The following is a 23837-nucleotide window of genomic DNA, read 5'->3' on the forward strand; positions in this document are numbered from 1 at the left end:
AGAAATGAATGAATAACTAATAAATAAACAATGAAAGTAGATATAAAATGACTAATTAAGGGAGTTAGGGGGATTAAGGGGGTTAATGTATCAAATTGGGGTTTCAATGGGGTTTAAAGATTCATTAATCGACAAAGTATAAGTGCTAAAATGAGGTCTTAATACTCTCTCGAGTCACTAAGTACCCAACCACCCTATTACTCACTCTCATGACAATAATAAGAAACGGTCTCATCCTAAATGCGCCTAATCAAGTCCTGGGTCTCCCACATCGACTCAATAACAAGGTCAAATAACACTAATCGTCATTAGGGTTACACAACACATTAAAGTATCAATTAAGTGACAAATTAACACAAATAACTCAACGATTAACAATAATAATGACTACCCATTAAATGAAATCCAATTTAATACACTAATCCCTTCCCCCCTAACAAATAATCTACTCTAACATGATTAAGGACACAATAATTAAAATACCCACTAATGATAAATATGTAATAAACATAATTAAACTAATAAAGTAACAAACTTGGATTGAATTAACAAGTAAGACTAATATAAATAATGAAATGAAAATGATAAGAACAATAAAAAAGAGATGAGAAAATTGTACCATATGAAAGGAGATTACATAAATGGGATAGATCTATAACTTGAATAGAAAAAGAATAAACCTTGAACCGAATTGATGAACTAAATTAATCTCTAATTAAACTAATAAGGAGAAGAAATAAGAAATTTTATTTTGAGACCTACTGTTTTTCTATTCTAATTCCTACTGCTTTGCTATCTAGTCTAAAGGCTGCGTCTCAGATTGTGAGGGTTCTCTCTTCTTTCTCATACAAATGATGGTTTTTAAACATAAGAATCCAACTGAACCAGAAAAGACGAAATTGCCCCTCACTTAAAATCAACAAAATGAATGAATGAAGGGCGATAGTAAGGATTTGTCGTCGTTTCCCTTTATCAAAGCAATTTATAAAACCCCAATTAAATGTAGTATTTAGTCGGGGTCGAACACGAAGACGGCGGGGGTTACTAAGTCCAACTAAGAGTCAAGTCTAGTCAACAATGAAGGAAAAGGGTTTTGATTTTTACTACTAGAGCAACTAAACAAACGATTGAATGATGATAAATACGATTGATTAAGAGACTAGGGTCTTCGGGGTCACCTAAATGAACTAGGGGCGACAAGTCGATAAAATAGTCTAAGGTGAGGGTTCGTCCTAGAGGCGGTTACCAACTTTCGTTGAGCAACAACTATTTCAAAACATGCAACAAGACCACCAACAAATTTTCATTCAAAGGAGGAATTAAGTTATTAAGACAAAAAGACACAAACTTTCACTCACACAATTCGTCAAACACCTTGTATGCAATGCTAGAAAGACAAATACCTACACCAAAGACTCAAAACTTATCAACTAATCATGCCCACTAACCCTATTTAGGCTCCCCCTAAACCCTAGAAGGGTAACTACTCACTCATCATGTTTCTAAGGGCAAGATAAACAATAAAGATGGAGTCTTTATGCATAAACATGGTGGAAGAACAAATTCTACTACTAATCATGCAAATATCAAACCTAAATTATAAGGAAAGACAATTTAATTCAAGAGACAATGAAGATTAAACTAAAGGCACAAACTTTAACTCAATAAACTCAAAGATTGAATCTTTGGGTGTAAACAACAAAGATGAACAATGAAAGGATGAACAATAAAGAAAACAACAACAATCAAACAACAAAGATGCAAATTTAACATAAACAACCAAACCAACTTAAAGAAAAAGCAAATGTAAACTAATGAAAATAGGAAGAGAAATAATACCAACTCAATAGCAAGAAAAGGAATTAGGATAGAAAAATAAAGAAGGAGCAACCTTCAATCTTCTTACAACCCAATTTTAATTACTAACTAATTGAATAACTTATCAAATTAAGGAATGATTAACAAATGATTAACAAAGTTTGAAACTTGGAAAAAGAAATAATTTCAGATCTGGGAGAGTGTGTACAAAATGGTTAAGGGAGGGGGTATATATAGTTTCCACCAGGATTAGGGTAGGATTTGAAATGGGCTTGAAAACACGAGTCTGCACTCCCGGCCGGTCAACCGGCTGCCGGTCTTCTGGCCGGCTTGGAGATCTCTGGAAGTTGAAATAAATTTTGGAAGTCATCAGGTAAGCACGGCCGGTCAACCGGCTGCCGGTCATTGACCGGCTGGGGGACACGCTTGACTTGAATCTTGACTTCTTGGTTTGGGGGAACTCCCAGCCGGCTGGCCGGCTGCCGCTCATCTGACCGGCTGGGAAGTTCCTGTAACTTCCTTCAAAAATTTGTGATTTCCAGCTATATGTTCTCCCAGTCGGCTGACCGGCTACCGGGCCACCGGCTGGGGATGCCCCTTCTTTGATTTCTTCTTCAACTGAATACACATGCATTCCCAGCCGGCTGACCGGCTGCCGGCCTACCGGCTGGGGATCCTCCTCAGCATGATTTCCTTCTTCTTACATGCAAAGCTTAGTAAACACGTCTTCCTTGCTTCATTTCACCCATTCCCGCCTCAATTCCTGCAAGGAGGCCACAATGTCATAGTAAAGGGAATCGGGACACGAAATTCGAGAAAGGAAGTACAAAACCGACTCAAATGGAGTCGGAAAGCATGGAATTAGGAGGGAAAAAGGGTGCAAAAGAATCCTATATCAACCTCCCCACACTTGAACCTTACTCGTCCCCGAGTAAGTCCTCAACCAATGTACAAGGTATACTAGGATAGATATGGAGAGTGGATGCACAATATAAGCATCACTCAACTAAGCTACTAACTAAAACGATCGAGTATTAGCACACTCAACGCCCCTTCAACTCGCAATTTGACACCCATGAGGGGAGAGTGCCCTATTGCAAGGCAAGTTGGGTCTTGCTACAAAATTTTTGACACATCCAACAATTAAGCATGAATCAACATATAAGATGCATCACAAAAAATCAAACCGCTTTCCTCATCTAAGTGGCCGTTTTACTTTAAACATTTAAAGGTTTCGGTCGGGAGATACCGTCTCAAAGTCGCGGCGGGTGTCGATGCCCTAGTGGTGGCTCAAGCAACCTTGATGTGACAACCAAATGCCTAAGAAACAAATTCAAAGGCGGGAAAGGGGGAAGCAAAGCCTAACCTTCGAGAATCATATGACACACTCAAGATTCGACCAAATTGACCCATGACTAAGGGGACCAAGACTACCGACTTCCTCACGGTTTTCACTAGTATCTCATTTTCTATTTCGAACGGGTGATTTTTGTGCAAAAAGTAACCAAAATCACTCAACTACTCGACTCGTGAGACATGCCCGCAATCTAACATGGAATCCTCTCCCACAAGACCATTAATGAGATGCAAAAAAGGAAAATATGCATAAAAGAAACAAGGTTTGTAACGGGGCTAAGTGATGGGTCGAAACGGGATTGGTGCAAGCACCGTTATGGATCATTTGGAGTTTAAGATCAAGTAGTTGTCAAAATTCCGCTTAACCCTTCCTTATTACAACAAATGAGCGAACAAAAATTCTTGAAATTAGTTGCCCAAAGTCAAACCATCTTTCAAAATCCGACTCACTTGGAAAAACATCATATGCCCTTTATTTTGCAACGCCTTTTTCTACTCCATTGATGAAGGAGTGTTGCTTGGCTTTTTCTCAACAAACAACGTACAAGTGCAACACATTTTTTTCTTTCTTTTTCATTACATTATTTTCATTTTCTTTTCCATTTTAAAACCTCTTTATTCAAAGAAAATCAAACTAAGCCATCATTCCGTCTCAAATGGATTGTGCACATCCACTAAACCAAGATTCAAATCCCCTTGCTTCATACTACCAAAACTCATAGACAACTTTCTTGATCAGGGTCGGTTGTTTTTGGGTTGTAGTTAGTATCGTAGGTATCAAATGAAAGGTCAAGGCTCAAAAGGGGTGAACAAAATCGGTCCTAGTCTAAAGGGTCGAAAAATTAGGCTTATTTGGCAATGTGAGGCTCAAAAAAAATGAAATGCAACTTGTTGTTTCAAAATATGCATATAAATAAACATCTCATGGTCTAAAAGGAAAGGACGACATGCTTGTGCGTCGTGATGTGACATGCCACGCAAGGAGCCTACTCACACCTATGGGGGACCGGGTATGGATGAACCGATCCCAAGGAGGCTCTATCCTCACATTTAAGTAGCTATGTCGAAATCTAGGCCTAGTCTACGGTCTTGGTCTCACATGGTGGTCAAAACTCTCCGGTCTAGCCTCATTTCCCGGGCATTTGCAAGCAAACACCCTAACAAGGAGGTCACAAGGTGCAAGCCACTAAGAGGGGAAAGACACGACTTATACAATATCATCATTGAGGGTATCATACTCCCTTCCTAGACCAAATTTTGTTCAAAAATTTATATACAAACTCAATGCGACGAGAAGGAAACACAACACATATACACATGTGAAACAAATGCATGCAAGAAATTGAAATGAACATAAGGTAAACATGCAACAATTTTGACTAATCCTAGCAACACATCAACACCAACAATCCACAAGTTCCCCAAGGGAACATCCAAGGCACAAAATCCCATTCTCCTTCATATACTTTAGGGATAAAAAGAAAGAACGGTAAAGGAGTAAGAGATTAGAACGAGTTTACCAAGCGTCTTCTAGCTCCTTTTTGCCTCGAATGGTCGATGTCCATGCCAAAGGTTAGCCAACAAACAACATATATATACAATGCAATGTTTTTGTAATTTTTGAAATTTTTCAATTTTTAGGCATTTTTTGAATTTTTATCAAATTTAAGGGTATATACAAATATAAACAAATATTCACAAAGTGGATATTTCCCTCCCCACACTTAAACATTACTCGTCCCCGAGTAAGTCTCCAAAGGAACAAGTCTAGGGAGAGAATCGGTAAAAGAAAGGAACATATTTTTGTATTTTTGAAATTTAAGAAAATAAAAATAACATATTTTTGGTATTTTTGTTTTTGGAAATTAAAATGCATGTTTTTGGTTTTTTTTAGGCCCTCCCCACACTTATTCATTCACATGGGAGGGCAAGTTGGAGAAATAAAAGAACTTGTTTTTGGATTTTTTTTTTTTAATATTTTTAAATGGGTGGAATTTCCTCCCCACACTTATTTATTTACATATTTCCGTTGGAAATAAATGTGTGGAGGGGATTCGAAAGTGAAATACGCGTTTTTGGTGATTTTTGATTTTTTCAAATTTTTAGTGGTTTTTCAAATAAGGATGCAATGCATGAGCTAACTTATATGCAATATTGAAATACAATGCAAGATATACTATATGAATGCAATAACTAAATGTGACAATATATTACAAATTTGAAATCTAATGCAATCCTATATGAATGCAACTAAGTGAATTTCTAACTAAATGCATGTGAAAAATTAAAACATGAATGAGAGAATTTGGATAAAGGGAGAGGACGTACTTGTCTTTTTGGATTGAGAGGGAGGGAGTGGAGCCCTCATTACTAGGCTCTACTCATAGTCGTCGTCACCATCACCATCATCATTGCCATCATCATCACTATCATCATGACTCACCCCGAATTCGGACTCACGGATGAAATCGTCCGTGTTCAAAGGGGCATCCGAGCCGAACTCGCCCATCCCCGAGCTCATGCCGACGAACATCCCCGTGTTCCCTCCGGCACCACTAGAACCTCCCTCAGTGAAAAAGGAAGGGGCACCCCCGAACCACCTCATGTCATGATCCTCCCCTTGAGTGGAAGGCGGGGCGGGGAAGACCGGGGCGCTAAAATAGTTGGGCTGCAAATTAATGTCGTCATAAACAATCCTCCTATCGTCCGGATGTCCGCCATCCGGGAATAAATAGTATGAAGGGTGAAGGCCGGAGGGATGCTTATATTGGTGCCTCATCATGTCATCATAAACCGGGAATTGACCAAGGGAATGGTCGTAGTAAATCCGGTCAAGTCTTTGTTGAAGCCCATGCCGCTCACTTGCGGCGGTCGCCATATTAATCTTCATATCCTCCATGAAGGAAATGAGGTCGGCGTGGAGAGGGGGCGGTTGTTGTGGTTGGTGACTAGAGGACCCCTCCCCTTGTTGGAAGGGCCCGGCAACGAAAGGAGTAGACGGGGTAGCATACCGCAAGGTAGACCTCGCGGGAATGATAGGTCGGCCACGAGTGTACCGAAGATTTGGGTTTTGTTGTTGGGGAATTGAGGGATCTTCAATGCTTTCAATTTCAAGCAAATAATATTCCGAGTTAGGCACCACTTTCATCTTCTCGGGGTTAGGGAGGGGGATAGAATTTCTGTCAACTCCGTCCACCCGAATTTGCCAATAGTCAAGGCCATCATCCGGCTTGGTCTTCAACCAATTGAGGTTGTGGTGGATATAATTCTTGAAAAACATCGTATCACCAATCATGTATCTCATACCACTCAAGTTGACCCTCCTATTGAGCCTCTTTAGCAAATGGGTGATGAGTCCGCCCACGACAATTGATGTCGAAGAACCCGGAGAGTTGCTAAGTCTTTGCAATGTAAGGGCCAAGTGGTGGGCAATGTCGATTTTGAAGGTAGTGGGGTTGGAACGAAGGTAAGAGCCGAGAATTTCCAATTCCTCCGTTCGGAAATTGTGATTTTCCTCACGGCGAAAAACTGTCCACCTCATATACCGATGCCAAATCTGAATAGCCGCATTATGGACAGTGTTAGCGGCTCTCTTGACCCCCGGAACATCGTCTAAACCCGTAATGGCCTTCCATAAGGCCCCATGGTCAAAGGTCTCGGGTGCCTTATGCGGAGAGCTTGTGTCAAGTCCGAAATGGGAAGCAAAGGTCGGGAGGGTCAAGGAGTAGTCTTTGTTCATTAATCGGAAATGCAATAAGGCTACCTTTTGGGATTGGCGATGCTTGTCAATACGAAGGGAGCTCAAAAACTCCCATGTTAGACGGGCATAGGGTTTTTCATGAATCCCGTACATCATTTTCATTCCTACACCATCAAATAATTCAAGAGTAACTTGGTCTAGCCCTAACTCCCGCATGGATTGTCTATCAATAAATCGGGTCAGGGTGATGGGGCATTTCTTGAATAAAACAAATTTACCTTTCATGGTGATTGAAGTGAATTGGATATCCGGGAAGTCGGGATCGGTGCTCATGTCGTTCGCCGCCGCCGCCACCAATTCCGCCTGTTGGAGGGCTAAATCTCCCTTTCTCACACTTTTCTTTGGGGCGATTTTTGTATTTTGATGGTGGGTGAAGGGAAGGAAAGAGGTTGTGGGGGTTTTTTGGTGGTGGGGAGGTGGTAGGGGGTGGTGGGAGGGGTTGTTGGTGAGGTTGGGGGAGAGGGTTAGGGTTTAGAGGGAGAGAAGAGTGAAGGAAGGTGGCGAAAAAATAAGATGAAATGGGGTAATTTTCGAGTAAAATGAAGCATCGGAACATTCCCAGTGATACCCGTCGTTGTGAGTACCAAAGATAAAATTTATAATCTCCTATTAAGACTAACCTAGGCTAGTGGTAACAGGGTCGAACCACAAGGAGGCAGTTGTAAACTTTAATTGATTTATGTTCAGTCTGAGGTAACTATTGTAGGGGTTGTTTTGAATAAGTCTAAGACTAAGAGCAAACAAAGATAATAAACTAAAAATACGATTTAAACAGATAAAAGAAGGGTACTAGGATGGTCGGTTCTTTATAGCTTCGGCGGCAGCAAACTAAGTCGGTCTGAATCAAACACAGGTAAGGCGGGAAATAAAGAGGTCCTCTCGGTCCACTCTTAACAAATAGAATCTCTCGATCTCGCTATAGGTCCCTAATGTCACTAATACTAACTTTCGTCCTGAAAAGTGACTAATGGTCCAAACTATACCTATCTTTCGATCTTAGCACAGTCTAGTCGATTTAATTGATGGTCTAATAACCTCCTCTACCTTTCGATCTAATGGGTCAGTCACGAAATAGGTATCTAACTGGTCGCATGCATTCAACTCGTCAAATACAAGATTAAAACAATTAAAACGAATATAAAACCCTACGAGGTCAGTCGATCGACTGGCAATGTCAGTCGATCGACCAACACGCGAGACAGACCTTTCTAATCTAATGCCGCCTATGCCATAAATCGCCTACATCCTAGCACTAAAGAATTAGCTACTCATGCTAAAGATGAAAACAACAATAAAACTCATAACGATTACTGAATTCATGCTTAAGATAAATAACAACAAAGACAAAACGATAATTGGCTTTCGGGACACTAGCTATCAATTCTATACTAATAATGAAAGTAAAACAATAAACTAAAATTAGGGCAGAATGAATACCGAGATTTAAGAGGAAAGATTAAGAACAAGGGCAGAATTCCAATGCTAAAATCGATATCCCAAACCCTAGATACTCGAAAATAAACTAAAACTGAAAGTACTGTATTGTGATAAAAACTTGGATAAAAACTTAGATAGCCAAACTGATGGTTTCATGTTACGTTATATAGCAATCAACGCAACATCTTATTTCCTAAACCTAAACTTCACGGGCTTCAAGATTCACGGTCTTTCAATTCACGTCTGGAATAGAAATACGGTCGATCGACTGATAAGGCTGGTCGATCGACTGCTCCTCAGCAAACAGTAGCTTCTGGAACCCGAGCATTGGTCGATCGACTGGCTGAGCTGCTATTTGACTTCTTAAAATACGTGGATTTGTCTTTTGGGCCTTGGATTGCGCACCAAGCTCGTTCCTTAAGCAGTTCCTTTACGTCATTTGCAATGCAGATTACTTGGGGGCGGATTTGGCTTGATTTCCCGTTGAATTCTTCACATTTCTGCAATAAAGTACAAAATACGGAAGTAGACGGAAATAGGGAGAAATGTAGCATAAACTACAAGAATGAGCTCTGAAATGCGTGTAAAATGGGATGTAAAACATCATATAAATGACACGCATCACCCAGCCGGTCAGGAGATCGGCCGCCGGTCACCCGGCTGGGAAAACAGGCCAATTTGAGATTTTCTTCGATATTTACAGAAAACTCCCAGCCGGTCAGAAGACCTGCCGCCGGTCAGAAGACCGGCTGGGAGGACACCCATACATCAATTCCGTCATTTATGAATTCCCAGCCGGCCTGCCGGCTGGGACTTCCCTTGTGAGTCAATTCGTCACATTTCCCATATAAGCGTGCTCCCAGCCGGTGGACCGGCTGCCGGCATGCCGGCTGGGACTCCTCATTCTACATTTTGATACAAATTTAATTAATGTTACAGAAACTTCCCAGCCGGTAAGGAGACCGGCCGCCGATCACCCGGCTGGGAATACGTTCCAGCTCAAATTCTCCAATATGCCCCTATCTCAAATCCCATCACCTATTGGCCTCGACTTCCGTGTTTTCGACTTTCAAAACCGACTCATGACGTCGGATAAGGGCCAATAGATGGTATGGCGCTTGTTCATCATACAAAATCCCAATTTCTTCAACAATTGCGACCGACATCAATCAAAATGACAAGTATCATCCGTACAAAATTCCTCATTTCCTACCTAGAATGCATGCTATATACAAATGGTGGTTCTTATGGAACTCCACCAAACCGAATTACTTTCAAGAGGTTCAATTTGTCCTCTCCTCGGGGAGCAGTTCCCCGAGATAGAGCACCTCAATCGGACCTTTGTTATCACCGTCATAGTAGCGCTTGATTCTTTGACCATTGACCCTAAACGTTCCTCCTTCTTCAATCCAAAGCGCGAGAGCACCATAAGGAAATATTTTCATCACTTTAAAGGGTCCCGACCATCGTGATTTGAGCTTGCCCAGAAACACCTTGATCTTGGAGTTAAAAAGGAGAACAAGGTCCCCAACACTTATCTCTTTCTTCATGATTTTCCCATCATGCCATTTCTTCATTTGGTCCTTGTAAATTTTGGAGCTCTCATAAGCCTCTAATCTCAATTCCTCAAGCTCATTCATTTGGAGAAAACGTACCTCTCCGGCGGCATCAAAGTCAAAATTCATCTCCTTAAGAGCCCACCAAGCCTTGTGTTCTAGCTCAACCGGCAAATTACAAGCTTTCCCGTACACAAGCTTATAGGGGGTGGTGCCAAGGGGTGTCTTGTAGGCGGTTCTCAATGCCCATAAGACATCCGGGAGCTTTTGTGACCAATCCTTCCGGCTCTTGTTCGTGACTTTCTCCAAAATGGCTTTAATTTGGCGGTTAGAAACCTCTACTTGCCCACTAGTTTGAGGGTGGTAGGCAAGGGCGGTTTTATGCCGCACTCCATGTGACTCGAGTAGAGCTTTGAAAGTACTTTTGCGAAAATGAGATCCGCCATCACTTATGACTACTCTTGGTGTTCCGAACCTTGGTAAAATCGTGCCTTTGAAAAGCTTCATCACTACCTTGCTATCATTGGTGGGGGCGGCTACCGCTTCAATCCATTTGGACACGTAGTCCACCGCGACCAAGATGTATTCGTTTCCACAAGAGTTGGGAAAGGATCCCATGAAGGCTATGCCCCCAACAATCAAAAAGCTCAATTCCAATATATTAGTCAAGGGCATTTCACTCCTCTTTCAAATGTTCCCAACCCTTTGGCAAGCATCACAAGATTTAACAAAGTAGTGGATGTCTTTAAACATGGAGGGCCAATAGAATCCACCTTAGAGGATCTTGGCAATTGTTCTAGAGGTGGCCAAGTGTCCCCCATAGGCGGAATTGTGAACCCGGTCGACAATATCCAAGCCCTCCTCTCTTGAAACACATCTCCGGAACATTTCATCCCCACACTTGCGGAACAAGTGGGGGTCATTCCAAAAGTATCTCCTAGCATCATTCCTCAACTTTCGCCTTTCCCTTTGTTCCATTTCATCCGGCAAGAAACCACTTACAATGTAGTTTGCAAGATCCGCAAACCAAGGGGTTTTGATGGTAACTTCCATGAGTCCATCATCCCGTAACCACTCATTGATGGGTCCACTCTTGTCTTGTATCCCATGATCTTCAACAGTCAATATTGATAGGTGGTCGGCTACAACATTTTCCGACCCGGCCTTATCCTTAATCTCTAAATCAAACTCTTGGAGAAGTAGGACCCATCTCAAGAGTCGGGGCTTTCCATCTTTCTTCACCATCAATTGTCTCAAGGCGGTGTAATCGGAGTAAACCACCACCTTAGAACCAACAAGGTATTGTCGTTATTTTTCCATGGCATGAACAATTGCCAACATTTCCTTTTCGGTTGTAGCATATCCACATTGTGTTTGGTCGAGAGTCTTGCTTGTGTAATATATCACATGATGCTTCTTATCCACAACTTGCCCAAGTACCGCACCAACCGCGAAGTCCGAAGCATCACAAATTATCTCAAAAGGAAGGTTCCAATCCGAGACCGGATTATCGGTGTCGTGACCAATGCTCTCTTCAACCTATTAAAAGCTTCAAGACAAGAATCATCAAACACAAAGGGGAAATCCTTAAGGAGTAATGAGGTTAAGGGCTTTGATATTTTTGAAAACTCCTTGATAAAACGCCGATAAAACCCGGCATGGCCTAGAAAACTTCTCACTCCCTTAACATTGGAAGGGGGTGACAAGTTCTCTATGACCGCAACTTTGGCCCCATCGACCTCAATACCCCTACTTGAAACGATGTGACCGAGGACAACCCCTTCCTCCACCATGAAATGGCACTTTTCCCGATTAAGGACGAGGTTATGCTCCTCACACCGTTTCAACACACTAGCCAAGTTCTCAAGACCAAGTTCAAACGAGTCTCCATGGACACTAAACTCGTCCATGAAGACTTCCATGCTTTTTTCAAGGAAATCAGAAAATATTGCCATCATGCACCTTTGAAAGGTGCCGGGCGCATTACAAAGCCAGAATGGCATCCTACGGTAGGCATAGACCCCTATTGGACAAGTGAAGGTCGTCTTCTCTTGGTCATCCAGGTGGATGGGAATTTGGAAAAACCCGGAATAACCGTCTAAGAAGCAATAGTATGCATGGCCCGCGAGCCTTTCTAGCATTTGGTCAATGAATGGAATTGGGAAGTGGTCTTTTAGGGTGGCGGCATTGAGCTTGCGGTAGTCAATACACATGCGCCACCTGGTCACGGGTCTGGTAGGTAGGGTGGTGCCATCCTCTTGTTCAACCATTTGTACCCCCCCTTTCTTCGGTACCACGTGGACCGGACTAACCCATTTGCTATCGGTAATTTGGTATATAATACCGGCCTCTAGAAGTTTCAACACTTCATTTTTCACCACCTCGGCCATCTTTGGGTTAATCCGCCTAAGACCGTCAACCTTGGGTTGACTCCCCTCTTCCAAAACTATTCTATGCATGCACAAGCTCGGACTTAGGCCTTTGATGTCATCAATGCTATACCCAAGTGCCCCTCTATGGGTTTTCAAGAGTTCCAAAAGCTTCTTTTCTTGGGACTCACTTAGGTTAGCATTAACGATCACCGGGTAGGCCTCTCCCTCATCAAGGAAAGCATACTTGAGTGAGGGAGGCAAGGGTTTGAGTTGTACCTTTGGAGGGAGAAAGCCCTCCACTTTCTTCAATAGTTACTCATAAACTTCATGGTCCTCCTTCATTGCCTCATCATGCAAAGAGATTTGAAAAACCTCTTCCATCTCCGCTTCTTCACGGGTTACTTCATGTACCACCGCATCTACCAACTCAATAGTGCTCAACCTTTCCATCTTTGGTCCTTTTATCAAGTTTAGTAGGTTAAATTCGACGTTGTTGCCCTCGATTTGGAAGGTTAGCCGCCCATTCTTCACATCAATGAGAACTCCTCCGGTAACCAAGAATGGCCTACCAAGGATGATGGGAGTGTGACTATCCTCCGGAATATCGGGACAACAAAATAGGCGGGAATTAAAAGCTTTCCAACTTTGACGAGTACGTCCTCAAGCAAGTCATTGAAGTGGGAGCAAGGTTTTGAATTCCGATTTTCTTGGCAACCTTCAAAGGAATAACACTTACACTTGCTCCCAAATCACAAAGAGCTCTAGATATGGGCACACCACCTACTACACATGGGGATTGAAAAGCTCCCCGGGTCACCAAGCTTAGTGGGCATTTTAATAAGGATTTGAGCACTACATGCCTCTTCCATAGCGACTATTTCTTGGCCACCCAAGACTCTTTTCTTTGTCAAAATATCTTTTAGAAATTTTGAGTAGGTTGGCATGTTCATTATCACCTCCGTAAAGGGTAGGGTAACCTCAAGTTTCTCAAGCATGTCACAAAACTTGGCATACTTAAGGTTTTCCCTACTCTTTATGGCTCTTGAGGGTAAGGAATTTTAGGAACAAGTTGGGAATTTGAAGATACCTTTGGAGGAGTCGAATTCCTTGTTACCTTTTTAGATTGTTGCAAAGGTACTTCTTCAATAGCTTCCTCCTCATAAGGGAGGTCTTCAACATACCCATCAACATCCTTGTCCTCTTGAATTACCTTTCTAGACACATCCTCAAAAGCCTTCTTCCCTTTCTTGTTTTCTCTAGCATTACCCAATTGTTCAATGGGTGAGCTTTCCTCTTCATCATTTACTTCCAACTCATCCCTCTTGGGATCTTCATCCATCTCTACCACAAGGTCCTTGTAGGGGTCCTCTTGCTCCACACCACTCCTTAGCACTACCGCATGAGCATGGTGGCTATTTGAGGCATCCTTGGAGCTTTGTCCTTGAGCCAACAAACCACCGGGCGGCCGTTGAGGGTTGGCCATAGCATGAGAAGACATCATAGATTCCATTTCCCTCACGTCCTTAAGGAAGGTAGCCCTCAAGTTTGCTTGTTCTTGTTGAGTAGCTTTAGCAAAATTAGCTATCTCTTGACTATGTTGAATTTGCATGTTCTTTATCATCTTCAAAAGCTCAACTTTAGAGAGCTCACCTTGGGGTTCTTGATAAGGTTGGTTGGCTATGGGTAAAGGGAACCCATAGTCATACCGAGCATTGGGACCTTGGTTGTTGTTTTGCCCCCCTCGGAAGTTAGCTCTTGGACCATTGTTATTGAAGTTTGATCCTTGACCTTGTTCTTGAAACCCTTGAACATACCCTTGCCCAAATCCTTGGTTTGCTTGATTCATTTGATTCCCTTGGTAAAACCCTTGGTTGCCTTGATTTCCACCAAAATCTTGGTATCCTTGTGCTTGGTTCCCATAATTTTGGTTTTGATTGTTGTTTGGCCATTGGTTTTGATTTCCGGGATTAGGTCTTGGGTTGGGGAATATTCCCCTTTGTTGAGCAAAACCGGGTGGGTTGGTTGGGGCTTGTGGTTGAAGGTGTTGCGGGTTTTGAACATTGGTGCTTTTGTAACTAAAGTTGGGGTGGTTCCTCAAACCGGGGTGATAGAAATTGGTATTTGGATTGTAGATGTTTGGGTTGTTGTAAGGTGGTCTTGTGGGTCTTGAATTGTTGTTAAAGCCTTGAAAAGCGTTAACCTCTTGAACATCTCTTCATAGACCCCATTGTAATTGTTGCCACACAAGTCATAAGTATGACCACTTCCTCCACAAAGTTCACAACTTGAGAGTTGAGCCACTTCTTCCATGGGTGCCCCATATGAGGTTGCGGCTTGGTTCACTTGATTTCTTGAAAACTTCTCAAATTGTTTTGTGAGTAAGTCGAGCTTGGCATTTGTCTCAGAGTTGGAGGCGTTTTCCTTAGGAAACTTCCCATTCCTTCTTAGCATGTTTCCTCTAGAACCATAGTTTGCCTCCGAATCTACCATTTTCTTGATCAATGACATGCCCTCTTCATCACTCAAGTGATCAAATCCTCCCCCCGCGGAGGCATTTACCATCTCCTTAGTCCTTGGTAGCAAAGTTTGAAAAAATGATTGAGTGATGTACCATTCCGGTATTCCATGGTGGGGGCAACTTGCTATCAAGTCTTGATAACGGTCCCAAGCTTCACCCAAAGACTCACCATCCTCTTGTTGAAACGTATGAATCTCATTACGGAGCATCGCGGTCTTTGAGGAAGGGTAGTACTTGGCCATGAATGCTTTAGCCAAAGCATCCCAAGTAGTGAAAGTATTCGGTGGGTGAATGTTCAACCATTGGTCCGCTTTTCCCGTCAATGAAAACGAAAACAACATCATTCTCAAGGTGTCTTCGGACACCCCATTCTTCTTCATCATTGAAACTTTCCTTTTAAACTTCCGAATATGAGCATGGGCATCCTCTTCAATGTGCCCCCCGAACAAATCTTTCTCAATTAACCCGACTTGGGCAGGATGCATTTCAAAGTTGTTTGGGGCCAAGGTGCCAAAATTGATAGGGTTACATGAATCATTATGGTTAGGCCGGTTATGATCTCTAAGAGCCATTTGTGGTGGTGGATTTGGTATTTGATGTGGTGGTGTTTGAGGTGGGCTACTATAATTAGGGAAGTTATGAAAAGGGTTTTCTAGTAGAGTCTCAATTGTGAGGTTTGGTTGAAGTGTGGTTGTGGTATCAATATTTTGTGGGATGTGTGAATTTGGTTGGTCCAAGTTTGCTTGAGGGGAACTATTCCTAACTCTCTCAAGGGTCCTTGTCCTTAAGGTTCTAAAAAGCCTTTCGGGGTCGGAGTTGAAGAGAAGAGCTTGGTGGTTCCTTCTATGCATGCACTTGACAAATCGTTAATCTCCTAGTGTTTTTACACACTAGGGGAAGGCAAGAAATCACACACTCTACAAAGAACACACAACTACTTAAAACAAACTAACAATTGAGATAAGACTAAAGCAAAGACTCTAAGCAAAAACTAAGCATAACCTAACGCCATCCCCGGCAACGACGCCATTTGATAGTAAGGATTTGTCGTCGTTTCCCTTTATCAAAGCAATTTATAAAAACCTAATTAAATGTAGTATTTAGTCGGGGTCGAACACGAACACGGCGGGGGTTTCTACTAAGTCCAACTAAGAGTCAAGTCTAGTCAACAATGAAGGAAAAGGGTTTTGATTTTTACTACTAGAGCAACTAAACAAACGATTGAATGATGATAAATACGATTGATTAAGAGACTAGGGTCTTCGGGGTCACCTAAATGAACTAGGGGCGACAAGTCGATAAAATAGTCTAAGGTGAGGGTTCGTCCTAGAGGCGGTTACCAACTTTCGTTGAGCAACAACTATTTCAAAACATGCAACAAGACCACCAACAAATTTTCATTCAAAGGAGGAATTAAGTTATTAAGACAAAAAGACACAAGCTTTCACTCACACAATTCGTCAAACACCTTGTATGCAATGCTAGAAAGACAAATACCTACACCAAAGACTCAAAACTTATCAACTAATCATGCCCACTAACCCTATTTAGGCTCCCCCTAAACCCTAGAAGGGTAACTACTCACTCATCATGTTTCTAAGGGCAAGATAAACAATAAAGATGGAGTCTTTATGCATAAACATGGTGGAAGAACAAATTCTACTACTAATCATGCAAATATCAAACCTAAATTATAAGGAAAGACAATTTAATTCAAGAGGCAATGAAGATTAAACTAAAGGCACAAACTTTAACTCAATAAACTCAAAGATTGAATCTTTGGGTGTAAACAACAAAGATGAACAATGAAAGGATGAACAATAAAGAAAACAACAACAATCAAACAACAAAGATGAAAATTTAACATAAGCAACCAAACCAACTTAAAGAAAAAGCAAATGTAAACTAATGAAAATAGGGAGAGAAATAATACCAACTCAATAGCAAGAAAAGGAATTAGGATAGAAAAATAAAGAAGGAGAAACCTTCAATCTTCTTACAACCCAATTTTAATTACGAACTAATTGAATAACTTATCTAATTATAGAATGATTAACAAATAATTAACAAAGTTTGAAACTTGGAAAAGGAAATAATTTCAGATCTGGGAGAGTGTGTACAAAATGGTTAAGGGAGGGGGTATATATAGTTTCCACCAGGATTAGGGTAGGATTTGTAATGGGCTTGATAACACGACTCTGCACTCCCGACCGGTCAACCGGCTGCCGGTCTTCTGGCCGGCTGGGAGATCCCTGGAAGTTCAAATAAATTTTGGAAGTCATCAGGTATGCACGGCCGGTCAACCGGCTGGCGGTCACTGACCGGCTGGGGGACACGCTTGACTTGAATCTTGACTTCTTGGTTTGGGGGAACTCCCAGCCGGCTGGCCGGCTGCAGGTCATCTGACCGGCTGGGAAGTTCCTGTAACTTCCTTCAAAAAGTTGTGATTTCCAGCTATATGTTCTCCCAGCCGGCTGACCGGCTGCCGGGCCACCGGCTGGGGATGCCCCTTCTTTGATTTCTTCTTCAACTGAATACACATGCATTCCCAACCGGCTGACCGGCTCCCGGCTGACCGGCTCCCGGCTGACCGGCTGGGGATCCTCCTCAGCATGATTTTCTTCTTCTTCCATGCAAAGCTTAGTAAACATGTCTTCCTTGCTTCATTTCACCCATTCCCGCCTCAATTCCTGCAAGGAGGCCACAATGTCATAGTAAAGTGAATCGGGACACGAAATTCGAGAAAGGAATTACAAAACCGACTAAAATGGAGTCGGAAAGCATGGAATTATGAGAAAAGGGTGCAAAAGAATCCTATATCACCTATGAAGGAACGTCGGCTGTTAGGAAATATCGCATTGACTTGCTGATTCAAAAATATGAACTTTTTAGAATGGAAAAGAATGAATCACTTGATAGCATGTCAGCACAATTTTCTACTATAGTCAATGAGCTTAAAAATCTTGGAAAAACTTTTAACTCCGAGGATATTGCTAGAAAAGTACTTAGGAGTTTAACCAAGAAATGGCGTCCCATGGTCACGGTTATGGAAGAAGTCAGAGATCTCACTTCTCTTCCCTATGCAAAACTTATTGGTGCTCTCATGGCTCATGAACTCGTCTTGGAAGACGATGAGGTCGAGGCCAGTAACAGTAAGAGCATGGCTATACAAGATTCTGTTAGGGAAGAAGAAGATGTTGAAATAGAGGACGAAACCGTCTTGTTTGCCAAACGATTTAATAAACGAATTTTTAGAAACAAGCAAGCAAAGTCGTTCAACAACAACAACAATTCCAATAATAAAAAAAACTACTGAGTCAAAGAATACGTTTGCTAATAAAGTGTAATACTCCGTATTTATAAGTCTTGGGGTACTCTATCGAGTAGCCCTTACTCTGTCGAGTAAGGGTAAGTTGCGAAATAAAATAGTTTCTGACCTGTTGGGTACTCGATCGAGTAACTAGGGTACTCGATCGAGTAAGGGGGCACTCGATCGAGTACCTTAGCTACTCGATCGAGTAGCCGGTTTACGGGGGCTGTTTTGTCGGGTTTTGTTAATAATGCGATTAAAGTATAAAACACTTCCGTCATTGTTTCTAAATCACTTTTACAAAACCTAAAACCCTGTTTAAGAGAGAAAGCAACCAGTTCATCTTCCTAATCGCATTCTTAGCAATTCCCGGAGTTCAGACGGTCAGTTCTTGTCGTTGTTTATACCGTTGAGTTCCTTGCGTCGAGGGTAAGATCTATGTACCCTTCTTATTGTCTTTCCTTTGATTTGGTTAAACCCTAATTTTGGGATTGGGGGTTTTTATGATTTGTTATGGTTAGATTGTGATTATGTGATTATGTGATAGGAGAAGGATTTGTAAAGGAGAGGTTTTGAGACAGCTGCTAGATCGTCTGATGATTGTGTTGCTTTCCAGGTAGGATTTCCTACTCAGTATTAGTCCCATAATGGGATATTGGTGATGTGCTGTAGTTAGTTGTTTGATATGATGATTGTATTGTGGTTGTGGTTGTGGTTGCTGTTGATGGTTCTCGAGATGCGTTCTCGGCTTAGTGGGGTCACTTGCGGGAGTGGCTTCACGCCCTAGTTTCGTCCTTCGTGGAACCCGCCACGGAAGGGGATGTGCACATTAATGGGACAGGGTTATCGCTCGGTATGATGAGCGGGGCTTAGGTGGGAACGGTTGCGGTCCCCATCGCGGTAATGGTCCAAAGGGACGGTCGGTGATTGAGATGATTGGAGTTGGGTTGGTTGTGTATGTGTGACAGCTTAAGTCGTCTGCTTATCTTATTGTGACATGTATGTTAATTGTGTGATTAGTCTTCGACCCCGCTTAAATGTTTTAAAACTGTGGTGATCCATTCGGGGTGGTGAGCGATTGCTTGGTGTATATCTTGGATACGCGTGGGATCTAGCTGGGGGTGGAGTCATCACATATCAGAGTCTTTAGTCTTCCGCTGTGTTTGTTAGGACAGTTCCTTTCAGTTGGTTTATAGTTTGAGAACAGTTGTATTTTGCTTACAGTTGGTGTTGTAATGTAATCACTTAAACTTATGTAATAAAGTATGTTTCTTCATTGTCTTATGATTATCATGCCTCGGGTAACCGAGATGGTGGCATTCTTATACCTGAGTGGTCCTGGTAAGGCACTTGGAGTATGGGGGTGTTACATAAAGGATGCTTCAAGTGTGGAGAATCCAGTCACATGATTAAGGATTGTCCCACATGGGAGAAAATTAAAGACAAGGCAAAACGTGAGAAGACTAAGAAGGAGTTCAAGCAAGTGATGATAGCATCATGCTGGGGAGATCTCGACACTGAGGACGATGAAGCATCAGAAGAAGATGATACGGTCGTTTCTGTACCAAAAATAAACCTAAATACAACTAACAGAAGCTAGCGGAAAGTAGGGTCGATATCCTCAGGGAGGCAAGATATCTGTAGAAGTCCTTCTATTTGGTTACAAGGGGGGGGGGGGGTTGTTTGAATTTGCTTCTAAACTACGAGGTTTAAAGGAAGAGAAATAAGGATAAGAGCAGTAAAAGCAAGGAAATAAGTTTAAACTATCAGATAGAGAGGGACATGTCAGGATTTCGGTTCGCTACGGTAGTTCAGTGACTCAGCTGTAAATGATTCAGACGAATTAATGTAAGACGGATGTTGAAAGGTCCTTTCGGTCCACTTTCTATCCTAAAATACCGCTAACATAACTTTCATTCTCGTCAGGGTAGTCTACTGTTCATAGCAGGCCTATTTAGTCCAATCTTTCGATCTAGGATTAATTTTAGCCAGATTAAAGAAATAACTCAGAAGCGTGCACTCAACTAAGTCGGTAAAAACAATTAAATTGCTATGTTGACAGAGTCTCGTAATTAATTCATCTGTTTCATTTACTACATCGTCACATTCCTACCGCGGATAGCCTAATCCCAACATGAAAGGGGTTTAGCTACTCATAACGCTAATTAAACTATCAAAACTATCAGCAGATAAATTTCCAGCATTAAACATTATAAAATAACAAATAAATCGCATAAAAGTAGATTAGGGCAGAAGAATAAATGTAACGAAACAAGGAATTGAAGCAAACAAAAGATTAATTATTATTAAGAGAAGAGAAAGGAATTACAAACAAGCGAATCCGGCGTAAAGAACACAAAATCCGAGCAAAGTAAATCCGAGAACAAGGTTACAGTGAAGAAGAATGTTTAACGCAGTAAAGTTTGATAAAGGCTAAGTAGTGAGTAAAAATCTGATACTAATGACCTAACTAAAGCTTGCTTAAATAGAAAATAATTAAGTTTTGCGGAATAAAACATAACACGGGCTAAATAAAAGCCCATAACAGCGAAACGACTCGATCGAGTGGAATAAAACCACTCGATCGAGCAAAACCTCAGCAGCATCTACTCGATCAAGTAGATAGTTACTCGATCGAGTAACTTGTCTTTCAGCAACTTAAGGATCGAGTAGAAAACTACTCGATCGAGCAATAGAGGATGTAAAAACCACTCGATCGAGTGGTAAAACTGCTCGATCGAGTCCTTTATCTTCATTTCAGCCCAAGTCCGTGCCCGACTGCCTCGTAATCCGTGCCAACACGCTTCCCAACACAGTATCTCACTCAGGAAAATCCCGTCTCCTCTAAATGCATCCAAAAAGGACGAAAAAGGGTACGATTCAACTACTTTCGCGTTCATTTCTACAAAATGGACAAAACGAACCATAGTAGCCAATTCGGGGCAAAATACTATAAAAACAGTATAAAAATGCATAGAAATACGTGCTGAAATAGGCTAAAAAGACTATATATTATGCACGTATCAGAAGAAGAAGTTGCTAACCTATGTCTAACCAAAGTAAGTCTTGACTTAGACAATGATAAAGATAGCATGGACTCCTATTGCTGCTTTCTAGGAGATTCCGACTCAGAAGAAGAAGAAGAGTTAAGCTATCTTGAACTTAAGAAAAGTGTTAAGAAATTGCCTAAGAATGCTTTAATTGAATACTTTGAGCAATCTCTTGATAAGTGTCACGAACAAGAGTTCGAATTGAAAGACTTGAAAGAACAAATTCTCGAGATTTCTGAACAAAATTATCTTCTTAAAACAAAGGCCAAAAAGCTCACATCTAAAGTTACAGCTAATATAGCTACAACTTCAGGTGTGACAAATGCTGAGAAAAAGGCTCTTGAGTCTAAAGTTATAGTTAATGAAACTATAACTTCAGACCTGAAACTCAACATTAAGCATCTTCAACCCAAAGTTACAGCTAGTGAAGCCATAACCTTGGAATTGAGGAAAGTCAAAGACCTTATTGAGTCAAAGGCTACGGCTAGAGAAGCCGTGATCTCAGATCAAAATAAGGAGATTGAATTGTTGGAGCTGGTGTCCTCCACAAATTAGTGTGATAACATTTGTAAATCTCTTACAGGTTCACAAGGGTATACTTCGTATATTTAATCAGTTGATTAACGTTTACCTAATAACGGTTGGCTTGCTAGAAAGTTTGACGTTATTATCATACAGATGGCGGTGATCAACTGGTCCCTAAAGGTCACACCTATAGGATGTGTTTGAGAGATGTGATTATAGAAATATGATCACATTGATGCCTAATATGACTAAACAGTTAGTCAATGTGTTGATGAGACAATTATTTAATGAAGATTAAATAATATTAGTTGAGACGAATTAACTGTGAATTCGTAAATTAAATATAATAAGTTATATTTAATTAAATGTATGTAATGTTAGCTTGGACGAATTAATCTGTTAATTCGTAATTAAATGTAATCGGTTATATTTAATATCAACAAGTTGAATGTGTCATAGTGGTAATAGTGAGGGTAGACAAACCAAGAGGTCATGGGTTCGATCCTCACTAGATGACAATTTAACACATTTTATACATTTTTGGAATAACCAAAAATAAGGAAAGAATACTCCTTATTTCGGTTATGGGCCGAGAAAAATAGAAAAGAAAAGCCTACCCTAATTCATTCCTATACACGGTTTATAGGTGAGTGAGGGAGAGGATTTTCTGACCTAATTCATTTTTCATTTTTGCCTCCTCTCTCATCGGAAAAACACAAAGAAAGCCTAAAAATTATTTTAATTTTTGGATCGATTCTAGCAAAATCAAGGGCATTTCTCGGAGCATCTTGGGTGCAACTGATAGGAGAATATCTATTTTGATATTGTTCTTAGGCCGTATTTGCTAGGACCGAAGGTTAATTCTGAATCCTTTACTTTTGTTTATGTATTTTAATTTATGACTAGTGATCGTCATCATTAAATTCGTTATAATCCTTCATTTTAAGGGTAGTATACAGTTTTTTTCCCACAAGTGGTATCAGAGCAAAGGCCACGAATTTTAATTTTGATGATTTTCATAAAAATTGTATGTAAACTTTTAGGGTTTCCGGAAAAAAAATTAGGGCACGACTGTTTTTTTTTGTTAATGCCGATTGAAAAAAAATGTTTGCAGCCGGTATTTGTTCTTTTTTATGCGAGATTTCCATTTTAATTTTTCATAATGTTGTTTTAATCAGTTAAAATTATCATATGAAGAATTGGTAGATGTTTGATTTGATGCAGATTAAGTTAAAACATAAATGGAATCGTCATGTTTGATTTAATGCAGATTAAGTTGAAATTAAAAAGGCATTAGGGTCCTAATTTAAAAACCGTGAATTTTTTTTTTTTTTTTGCTGTTTCTGTACTGTTCACGGATGAACAGTATTAAAAAAAAAAATTTGCTGTTTTTTTGCGGTTGTTTTGTTTATGCCGTTTTGGCAAAGCATCCAAAAAAAAAATTTTGTTGTTACTGTTCACGTGCTACTATTCACAGGGGACAGAATTTTTAAAAAAAAAAATTTGTTTCGGTTTTTTACAGATAAAACCGTGTATAAAATTAGAAACATGCTTGTTTTGTTTTTCTTTGTTTATGCCGAGACCAAATAAAAAAAAAGGATTTTGTTTTTGTTTTGATTTTGGCCTATTAGTTATTGTGAAACGGTTCACAGTTAAAAGATACCGAATTATTTTAAAGCAGTTTAAAATTTTGACAGATTGAATTCATATTACAAGTTTAATATGGATTAAGATTGAAATTAATGTGATTAATTGAGGAATTGTCACTTAATTTGATTTAAATAGGTGGTTTGGATAAATTAATCAACATAATTAAGAAATTGTGTCATGTATGTTTAATTTATTTTAGTTGATGCATTATATTTTACTTTTGTTGAATGAATCGATTGAATGAATTTAATTTACGTATTTTTGCAAGCAGTTGTAATACTTAGTGTGGCCTTAGTCAAATTATATTTTCGTAATGAAGAAAACATAATTTTTAATGTAATTATGAGATCTCGAATCTCCTTTATTTTTCTTTAGTTTTTGGGTTTTGAAATTAGAATGTAATAAATAGGTTTATTATGTAAATTTTATTTATTGTAATTTTCAAAAGAACACTAAAGATGGAGATTGGAGCTCACTCCCGCTAC

At 40.5% G+C, this 23837-nt stretch overlaps 1 non-coding gene across 1 annotated transcript; it reads left to right on the forward strand.

Annotated features, from left to right (window-relative positions):
* The first annotated feature begins 14919 nt into the window (after positions 1-14919).
* LOC141635159 (small nucleolar RNA R71) lies at positions 14920-15026 on the forward strand. The gene has a single exon (XR_012539863.1). It is a non-coding gene; the product is annotated as a small nucleolar RNA R71 (small nucleolar RNA).
* Positions 15027-23837: the final 8811 nt, after the last annotated feature.

The sequence above is a fragment of the Silene latifolia genome, chromosome Y (assembly GCF_048544455.1).
Source record: "Silene latifolia isolate original U9 population chromosome Y, ASM4854445v1, whole genome shotgun sequence".
Classification (NCBI taxonomy): Eukaryota; Viridiplantae; Streptophyta; class Magnoliopsida; order Caryophyllales; family Caryophyllaceae; genus Silene; species Silene latifolia.